The sequence below is a fragment of the Musa acuminata genome, chromosome BXJ1-4 (genome assembly GCF_036884655.1).
Source record: "Musa acuminata AAA Group cultivar baxijiao chromosome BXJ1-4, Cavendish_Baxijiao_AAA, whole genome shotgun sequence".
NCBI classification, from domain to species: domain Eukaryota; kingdom Viridiplantae; phylum Streptophyta; class Magnoliopsida; order Zingiberales; family Musaceae; genus Musa; species Musa acuminata.
In genome coordinates this window covers 24,962,015-24,972,963 of record NC_088330.1, presented here as the reverse complement: position 1 = coordinate 24,972,963, position 10,949 = coordinate 24,962,015, and positions in this window count along the sequence as shown.

The following is a 10,949-nucleotide window of genomic DNA, read 5'->3' as shown; positions in this document are numbered from 1 at the left end:
CAACAAATCTATTCTTTTATAAATAGAGAAAAAAACATAGGAGATCAAATAATATAATATTTTAATTCATACATAATAAATCTCAAGTTATAAATCTCAAAAAATCAAGATAAAGCTCATTCAAGTTCAAATCATCAAATCAAAATCATTTTCAAGAGATTCATAAAAAAAATAGAGATAGATTCATTAATATCTTTTTTTTTTTTTATCAAAGATTCAATTATATTATGAGATATGCAAATCATAATTACAAAGGAGTCATATAAAAATTATGACATGAAGGATATTAATATGAAAGATCAATTTTTTGAATGATTCATCTTGACAAATCTCCTTTTTAATGAATAAAATCATAGGAGATCAAATAAGATATCTTGATTCAAATAAATCTTAAATTATTAATGTCAAGAATCAAGATTCGTTTGGATAAATCTTCTCTTAGATAAGTAAATCATACGTGAAACAAGAAAAAATATTTTATATAAAATATATCTCAAGTCACAAACATCGATAAATGATTCGATTGGATATATCATCTCATCATTAAAACGAATCATACGAAAAGGAATCCAAAATCACCATCAAAATCACTTTTTGGAAAATTCAGTGAAAGCAATGTAGATAGATTCCTATAAGATTAAAGATAGCTTAAGTTCTTTTTAGTTCCAAATTTTGTGATTGATTTCATGTTCAAGTCTTTCATATAAAGGCCATGCTTCATTATTTATAATAAAAAATCAATACAGAAATCATAGAAATCATCAAGCTTAATAAACTATAAATGACTCAAAAATCATCATTACTTCAAATCACCATGCATAATTATAAAATCATCAAACATGATACTAAGACTTTTTAATATTTTCATTACATCATTATGCATCATTAAATCATTAAACATGATTTCATTAAACATAAAGTATTTTTAATCAAAATCAAAATCAAAATCATTTTATTTGTAATGCATTTTTCCTTTTTAAATGAATCTAACGTTTCATGCTTAGTGCTAAGAGTTTAACATGTAATTTTCATGATTATTTTTTTTAAATCATTAGAAAAAGAAACATAATATTTTTTACATTTTTTATCTTTTATTTTATTAACTAATTTAAAAACAACTCATGAAAAAACATCAGGTAATTTAAAAATAAAGTAAATGAGTTTCGTTTGAGTTGTTTACCTCATTGTCCAGAGTCATCAAAGCGAAGTTCGTTATTTCATCTTCATCGGTTTGCTACTCATCTTTGGATGCGCTCGATTCGTCCTTTGGCAACTTCTTCTTCAGTTTTATATAGTCATCTTTGGAGTGACCCAACTTCTTGCGTTTATAGCAAGTAGTTGTATTCTTTTTAAGTTTGTTTTTATTCTTTAATTCTTGTTTTAAGAACTTTTTAAGCTTTATTGTGATACATTGACCCGAAGCCTTCTGTCGATACGTCGACCGATCCTTCGGCTCGACATCCAATTTTCTGACATGTTCCACTCCAACCCAACATGATTCTTCTTGCTTTTAATTGTCTCTCCCTAATCGAAGCTTCCTACATTACTCAAAACGTAGATCACATCATAAATTCTGACATGTTCCATGCTTGACAAGGGCGGTACCACCGCCCAGTCTAGGCGGTGCCACCGTTGGCCAAGAATTTAAGGGCTGAATGGGTTGCTCAATTCGGCCCAATTCAGCCCTGTTAAGGGCCCAATTGGCCCCTAATTAAGTTAGTGGGATTATCTCCTAATTCTAACTTAATTTATGATCTAACTATGATAATTAAGACATAATCATAGAACTTCTTGTTCCAGTGCATCAATTGCTCTTCCGGCGAGCTTCCGGTGAACATCTGACGAACTCTCGGCAATGCTCCGGTGGACTCCCGGCAAGCTCCTGGACTTTACGATAATCTTTTTGACGAGTTCCAACGAGCTTCTTTGGCAAGCTCCTGGACTTTTCGATTGGTTCCGGTAGAACTTCCGATGAACGTCCGGACTTCTGATGAACTCTCGAACTCCCATTGAGATCTCGATCTTGACTCTAGCACAACACCTGCTTTACGCCTTACTACTATCATAGTTAATCATGCACACTTATCTCAACATATGGATTAGATCAAATAATTTACCAATTGATTTCATTATCAAAATTCGAGATTCAACAGGAACCCCTATAAAGTTCCAAGGAGGCCGATCCCCTAAAAAGATCTACCCCAAACTTAGAATCCGCAAGGGTTCTAACAGAAACTTTCACTCCTGTGGTAAGATTAGAATCCATAAGGATGCTCCTTGCCTATGATAGTTGTAATAACTTTAAGTTATTTCAAATGGATGTCAAAAGCGCTTTTTTTAATGGTTTTATTTATGAAGAAATTTATGTTGAACAACCTTCTGGATTTGAGAATGATAATTTTTTGAATCATATGTTTAAATTGACTAAAGCTCTCTATGGATTAAAACAAGCCCCAAAGGCTTGGTATGAGAGACTTAACACCTTTCTTATCCAAAATAATTTCTCTAAAGGTAAGGTCGATACTACATTGTTTATTAAAAAGTTAAAAAATAATTTTTTTATTATTCAAATTTATGTTGATGATATTATTTTTGGTTCTACAAAAGAATCTTTATGCAAATCATTTGCCAAGAGTATGAGCTAAGAGTTTGAAATGAGTTTAATAGGTGAACAAACTTTCTTTTTAGGCTTACAAATCAAACAACTTAGTGATGATATTTTTCTTAGTCAAACAAAATATGCATTAGACTTGCTAAAATGATTTAATATGGATAGTTCAAAGGCTATCAATACTCCTATGAGTATCTCCACTAAGTTAGACATTGACGAAGTGGAGAAAGTTTTGATCAAAAAGTTTATTGGGGTATGATAGGTAGTTTACTATATGTTACCGTAAATAGATCGAACCTCATGTTTAGCGTAGGACTTTGTGCTAGGTTTCAATCTAATCCTAAGCTGTCTCATCTTAAAGCAGTTAAAAGAATTTTTATATATCTTAAAGAAACCACTAATCTAGGATTATGGTATCCAAAATTCAAAAACTTTGAATTAATTGCTTATAATGATACGGATTTTGCTAGATGTAGAATAGATAGAAAAAGTATATTCGGAACATGTCAATTCTTAGGTCATGCACTTGTCTCTTGATCTTCCAAGAAACAAAACTCGGCTGCACTATCTACGACCAAAGCTGAATACATAACGGCTAGTGCATGTTGTGCATAAGTTGTATAGATGAAAAATATATTAGAAGATTATATAATTTATCTTAAGAATATTCTCATAAAATGTGATAATACAAGTATAATATGTTTAACAAAAAATCCTATTCAACACTCTAGAACTAAACATATTAACATTTGACATCACTTTATATGAGATCATGTTAATAATCATAATGTAATCATAGAGTTCATTGATACAAAATATCAATTAGCCGATATCTTTACAAAACATTTAAATAAAGAATAGTTTAATTTCATTAGAAGAGAGGTAGGCATGTTAAACTATCCGAATGCATGAGTTTTTTAATATGTTTTGTAAAACTTTAAAAGCGGAAATCTTTCGACGATTAAAACTGCGTTCATACGTTGAAATCCGATTCCGACATAAAAGTCATTTCGTGCAGATAATAACTTTGAAAGCTTACAGAAACATATTTGAAGTAAAGTAAGGAAGGCAGTTTGCAGTTAAGATAGAAATCGGAATGTAAGCGCAAACTGAAATATGATGTTCGTACGATAAAACTGATTTCCATCTTAACGTCGATTCGAAAAATACTTAACTAAGAAACACATTTATAAATGAGCAGAAGGCAGTAAGCTATTGAGGAGGTTTGCAGTAAAGATAAGATGCTCAAAGTAAATGCAAACCAGAGAAGACGAGAGTTTATAGTGGTTCGGTCAATCGTGACCTACATCCACTCCTCCGATTCCTCTTCCGTCGAGGCCACCGACATCCACTAACGATCTTCCTTTACTAGGCAAAGATCAATCTTCTTCTTACACCCCTCTTCTCCTTTTACTGGGTTTAGGAGACAACCCTTAGAAGCACTCACTCTCCTCTCTTAAACAGAATTATAACACTTAAGCTAGAGGAGGGAAATTCTAGAGATTACAGCAGCATTTTCTCTCTTTTAATCTCTCTGTGCTTGTGTGTTTTACCTAGGGATGGGAGGGGTATTTATAGGCTCCAAACCAGTTTGAATTCTGAGCTCAAAACTGCCATCTCCCGGAATTCCGAGGTCTGGCGGTTGCACCGATTGGCAGAGCTCGGAGACTGAGCCTCTGGGTGGTGCCACCGCTTGTCAAGGGCGGTTGCACCGCTTGGCAGGGCTCAGAGACTGAGCCTCTGGGTGGTGCCACCGCCTGACAGGGGCGGTTGCACCGCTTGGTCTCGCTCGGAGATTGAGCCCTAGCGGTGCCACCGCCTGTCAGGGGCGGTTGCACCCCCCAGTCTTGCTTGGAGACTGAGCCCAGGCGGTGCCACCACCTGCCTGGGGCGGTTGCACTGCCTAGCTTTCCTAGGTGACCCTTTCCTGGGTGGTGCCACTGCCGACCCTGGCGGTGCCACCGCCTAGTAGGAATTTTGGTTCGAATGGGTTGATCCATTCGGCCCAATTTGGGTCTGTCAAGGGCCCAATTGCCCCTAGATTAAGTTAATGGGATCACCTCCCATTCCTAACTTAATCTACATGCTAAGTATGATAATTCTTAAGACATTTACTACAGCTTGCTCTGGTGCGTCAATCGCTTCTTCTGGCGAGCTTCTAGCGAACATTCGACGAACCTCCGACAATGCTCCGACGAACTTCCGGCAAACTCCTGGACTTGTGACAATCCACTTGGCGAGTTCCGACGAGCTTCTTTTGGCAAGCTCTTGGACTTCTCGGATTTGTTCCCATAGAACCTCCGACGACCGTCCGAACTTCCGTCGAGCTCTCGAACTCCCAACGTGATCATAGTCTTTGACTCCGGCTCAACTCTTGCTGCATGTCTTACTTTCATCGTAGTTAATCCTGCACACTTAAAACAAAATTTTGATCGAGATAATTAATCCTAAGCAATTAACTAAGTTGTCCGGCATGTCATTGGTCCCTCGACGCTTCGTCCGTTTCTTCGGTGCATCATCCTCTCCTGCGGCCTATTGCCTAATCGGCCAATTGACTCCGTAACTCCGATATCCTTGGCACAATACCTGCTCTTCTTGGCCCAATGCCCAAGTCCACGGCCTGAAGCCTTTTGTCGATACATCGACCGATCCATTGGTCCGACGTCCAATCTTCTGACATGTTCCTCTGGCACAACATGATTTTTTCTGCTTTAATTGTCTCATCCTGATCGAAGCATCCTGCATCCCTCAAAACGCAGATTAAAATATAAACACATATCAAGTGGTTTCATCATCAAAATACGAGATTCAACAATCTCCCCATTTTTGATGATGACAACCACTTGATGACGGAGTTAACCTTAACTCCCGGAGTTTAAAAAACTCCCCCTATCAATAGAACTTATGCATACTTGATAGAACCTTGAATTCAAACTGAATTCAAGTCATTGTAATGTTCATCATGAATACTTGTAACACGTCATCATGAACTTATGCATAGACTTATGCATTAACATGTCATGTCATCAACATACTTCTCCCCCTTTGTCATCAGCATAAAGGAGAAGTACAACTATTCTTTGTGTTTGTAATATAAGTTCAACTCATTGCATGAAAAATATAATATTAAATTTTTATCATCATGCAATCTAGCAATTTTACAACATTTTAAGCTAGCAATTTAGAGATGTTCAAGAAAGCAACTCTTGCTTCTTGAAATATGCAAGTTTTACAAGCTAGCAAATTCAAAGATATGCAAGTTGCCATATTTGCTTTTCTTGAGATAAGCACAATAGCACATTTTTACATTTTCTTGATGTTTCAAGCTAGCAATTCTCGATGATGTTCAAGATAGCAATTTCTTCTCTTTTGAGAAGTGTAATTTTTGCTTTCTTCTTGAATTGTGCACGCTAGTTATCTCCCCCTTAGTCATTGTCAAAAAGAAGGGAAGACCCTTTCTAAAGAAGGGAAGACCCTTTATGTCAATTTCTAAATCATGACAAAGGTGAGTAATCATTCTTATTTCAAAATTCCATAATTGAGATAAACCTTGAATTCAAATTAAGGCAATTTTAATCATGATTCATATCATCACATAAAAAGCATAAGTATTGCTTGAATCATTTTAGCAACAAATCGTAGTATTTCATCACATGGCAAGATATCATCAAGTAAAATTACGATGCAAGTTCTTGATATCTTAATATGATGCAAACATGACATAATGTAAGTATGGCAATCATAGTTATCATCGATTCATATATTTTCGATGATGCAAGCATGACATAATCATAGCATCAATTCATATATCTCTCCCCCTTTGTCATCAACAAAAAGGAAAACAATATAAACAATTTTTAAGCATAAGTGCGGTTTTATTCATGCCATAACTAGGTTCATGTAATTTTCCAATAGTGAGTGATAGGATACCAATTATGCAAACATCTCAAGGAAAACATGACATGGAGATAGCTTTTAATACTTCTTCCTTTTCATTTGTTATTATCTTTTTGCATGAAGGAGGAAGGCTATTTGTGATACCAGCTATTTGTGAGTTTACTTTGAATGAAGTTAAAATCGATGAGTGATTAAATCATATTCCATTTTTACAAGGATGAAGATATGTATGTGAAACAAATCCTTGCAAGTAAAAACACTATCATCCATATTTCAAAAAAGAATTTACACGCAGGAATCATTTTATCAAATTAATTTCTCAAAAAATATTTTTCACATGATAAGTGTATGAGAGATGTTTTTTCTAGTTGATTCCATATGTCAAAAATCAATGATGAGAATCAAACTCGATATGCATATGCTTATTAAGTTCGGAAAAGGATAATATATCGAGAAAATCCGATTGTTAGGATACCACTAGTTAAGAGAATCCAAAAAATGAAATTAACACTTTCATGCATTCGGTCAAGACTATACTATAGATTTTCATCACAATATATAAGCACAAAAGCATAGTAAAATTCTTAAGTTCAATCATGGCAATTCAACACTTGCTTCTTGTGCAAGATTGCACTTTGCTTTTCTTTGCATGTTCTAACTAGCAAAAACTCTTCCCTTTGTTTTTGTCGAAAAGAAGGGAAGAGTACAAGCTAGCCAGCATTTGCCTTGAGCTAGCAATCTTTCTCCCCCTATGTCATTACCGAAAAGAAGGGAGAAATCAATGGCCAAAAAAAATTTTAATCATTATACAGGCCATATTACAAAATCATGTCATGATATCAAGAAAATTCAAAAAGGACATGATTCATTCGACAAATCCTTTTAATAGAGCAAAAGAATTATACAACCAAGGATCATGATTAAAATATATCAATATCATAGATCAAGTCATGATTCGTGATTCATCATAAAGCAAATTAATTTTCAGTCATCACATAAGGCATTTAAAGAATTTTTGAAACATAGGAGAATGATTAATTTAAGCATGCAATGTTTCAATCAAATTCAAGTCATGAATACTAATACTTTCATATTGTGAGTATCAATTCATGAATATCAAAAGATATTATTTGTGATTCCAATTTTGCAAGATTAAGATTATGATTTAGATAAAACTCATTCAAATCAAATCGTTAACTTGAAACTCATAATCAAGTCATCAAAATCAATTTCGAGATTCACAAAATATCATGAAATTATTAATCTCGATCAGATGGGAAAAGCATTTTTTAAGTGATTCTTTTTCATCTAAGCATGCCTTAGTCTTTATATGCCAAATCAAGATAAGCATTAAAGTTCAAGACGTAAAGGCAAAATCTTATAAAACAATTCATCAAGCAAGATTTTAAACATCCATTTTCAAGCCATATAAAGAGTAAGTCAAGGATTCAATTATCTCATATCATGAATTCCAATAGGCATCTCAAAATATCAACATCACATTAAAAAGATATTTCAAAAAGATATATCAATAAGTGATTCATTTGTATCATTTCATTCATTCGGAAGATTCTCTTCTTTGGTAAATAAATGTAGGAGAACAAAATGAATTAAGGAGATGTAACATTTTGAAGCATTGAACATGATTCATATTTAAAATGTGTCTCATGTCATAAGTATGAATCAAGCATTTGTAAAATCCGAAATCATCCTCAAAGTCACATTCAATAAATTCATTAATGACAAGCATAGATTTATTGAAAAGACGATAAGATAAAGGATCACATTTCGTTTTTATAAATTTCTATTCATGTGATTTGCTTCTTATAAGCATGCCTTTACCTTTAATAAAACAAGTGTCAACATTTAAGACGGAAAGGTAAAAAACAAATCATCAAGCATGATTCCATGATAACATCCTTTTAATATCTTGATATTCATCATCAAGTATGATTTCAAAAAGTATGTTAAAGAGAAATCATTAAGACCAAATGCATGATACACTCATTTATTTTCAAAATATTCATCATGTTTATTTTCATGAGATTCACAAGATTGGTAAGATAAATTCATTAATCTCAATAGGATAGAAAATTATTTCCATTTCATACAATTGATTTCATGTGAGGGTATTCAAGTCTTTTGTGAAAACATGTATCATCATTAAAAATCGAAACATAAGTTTCGTCATGAAGCCATCAAGACCAAACACATCATGATATCACATCTATCATCAAAAGACTATTAAGAAATTCTTACATAGATGTACATACACTATGTCATCTTAATATGTCATGAGAATGTCATCTTAATTCGTCATAGAAACGATTGGACCAAAAACATATTAATCTAAAAGGAGAGTTTCAAATCAACATTTACTTCAAAAACTCATGCATGATATAAAATCATCAAGATACACATGCATGGATTAATCCTAAGCATTATCACATATCATATTATCATCCCTAATGTTAAATACATCATTCAACATTTCCAAACATAACATGCATGAAACCTTAGCAATATACTTTTCATGATCAAATTTTTAATTTTTCAAAGATGCTAAAATGAAAAACATGATATAATTTTTGAAAAAAAATTTATTTATTTCCTATTCCTACTATCTAAATTAAGCACTCATGAAGGACTTCAAGTAATTTCAAAATAATTCAAGGGAGTTGATGTTGAATCTCGTATTTTGATGATGAAACCACTTGATATATGTTTATGATTTAATCTGCGTTTTGAGTAACGCAGGATACTTCGATCAGGATGAGACAATTAAAGCAGGAAATCATGTTGTGCTGGAGGAACATGTCAGAAGATTGGACGTCGGTCCGGTGGATTGGTCGACGTATCGACAGAAGGCTTCGGGCCGTGGACTCGGGCATCGTACCAAGAAGAGCGGGTATTGTGCCAAGGATATCGGAGTTACATAGTCAACTAGCCGATTGGGCAATAGGCTGCAGGAGAGGACGATGCGCCGAAGAATCGGACGAAGCGTCGAGGGACCAATGACATGCCGGACAACTTGGTTAATTGCTTAGGATTAATTGTCTCAATCGAAGTGTTTGTTTTCAGTGTGCAGGATTAACTACGATGGAATAAAGACATGCAGCAGGAGTTACGCCGGAGTCAAGACTATGATCACGTTGGGAGTTCGAGAGTTTGACGGAAGTTCGGACGATCGTCAGAGGTTTTGCAGGAACAAATCCGAGAAGTCCAGAAGCTTGCCAAAGAAGCTCGTCGGAACTCACCAAGATCAAATCGTGAAGTCTAGGAGCTTGCCGAAAGTCTGCAGAATGGTTTCTGAGAGTTTATCGGAAGACCGCCGGAAGTTCACCGGAAGCTCGCCGGAAGAAGTCTTGACTTGCGGACTTTGTAATAGCTTAAGAAATGTCTTTAAATTCGTAGTTAGTACGTTAATTAGGGTTAGGATTAGGTGTTAATCTTATAACCCGGTTAGGGTCCAATTGGGCCCGAATTCGGACTGGTTTGGGCCAAGTTTGGAGCCCAACCAGTGATCTGAAATAGTTCCAAGAGGTGCAACCGCCTAGGCCAGGAGGTAGCACCGCCTGGGCTAAGTCTCCTAGCGAGACTGGGCGGTGCAACCGCCCCAGCCAGGAGGTGGCACCGCCTGGGCTCAGTCTCCAAGCGAGACTGGGCGGTGCAACCTCTCCTGACAGGAGGTGGCACCGCTTGAGCTCAGTCTTCGAGCTTTGCCAAGCGGTGCAACCGCTCCAGTCAGGAGGTGCAACCGCCTGAGCTCGATCTTCGAGCTCTGGCAGAGAGGTGCAACCGCCCCTGACAGAGGTGGCACCGCCCAGAGGCTCAGTCTTCGAGCTCTGCCAGGCGGTGCAACCGCCCCAGTCAGGAGGTGCAACCGCCTGATCCCGGAATTTCGGGAATTGACAGTTTTGAGCTCCAAATTTGAACTGGGTTGGGGCCTATAAATACCCCACCCATTCAGCATTGAAAGAGCAAGAACTTACTCGAAATCTTGATCTTTTTCAGTGATTTTTAGAGCTCAAAATTGTTGTAAAGGCCAAAAGTTCTTCTCCCTGTTTTCTTCCAAGTTCTGAGTTGTAAAGAGAGGAGAGAAATTTCTGTAAGGGTTGTCTCATAAGCCCGTCAAAAGGAGTGAAACTGTAAAAGGGTGGTTGGCCTTCGCCTATTAAAGGAAGGCCTCTAGTTGACGTCGGTGACCTCGTCTGTGGAGGAAGCCAAAAGTGGAGTAGGTCAAGATTGACCGAACCACTCTAAATCTCGGTTTGCATTTACTTTGAGCATTTTATCTTTACTGCAAACCCCCTTAATAGCTTACTGCCCTCTGCGCTCTTAACGAATGAGTTTCTAAGTTCAGAGCTTTCCGAATCTGCGTTTAGACATAAATCAGCTTTTTCGTACGAGCATCATATTTCAGTTTACGTTTACGTTTAGA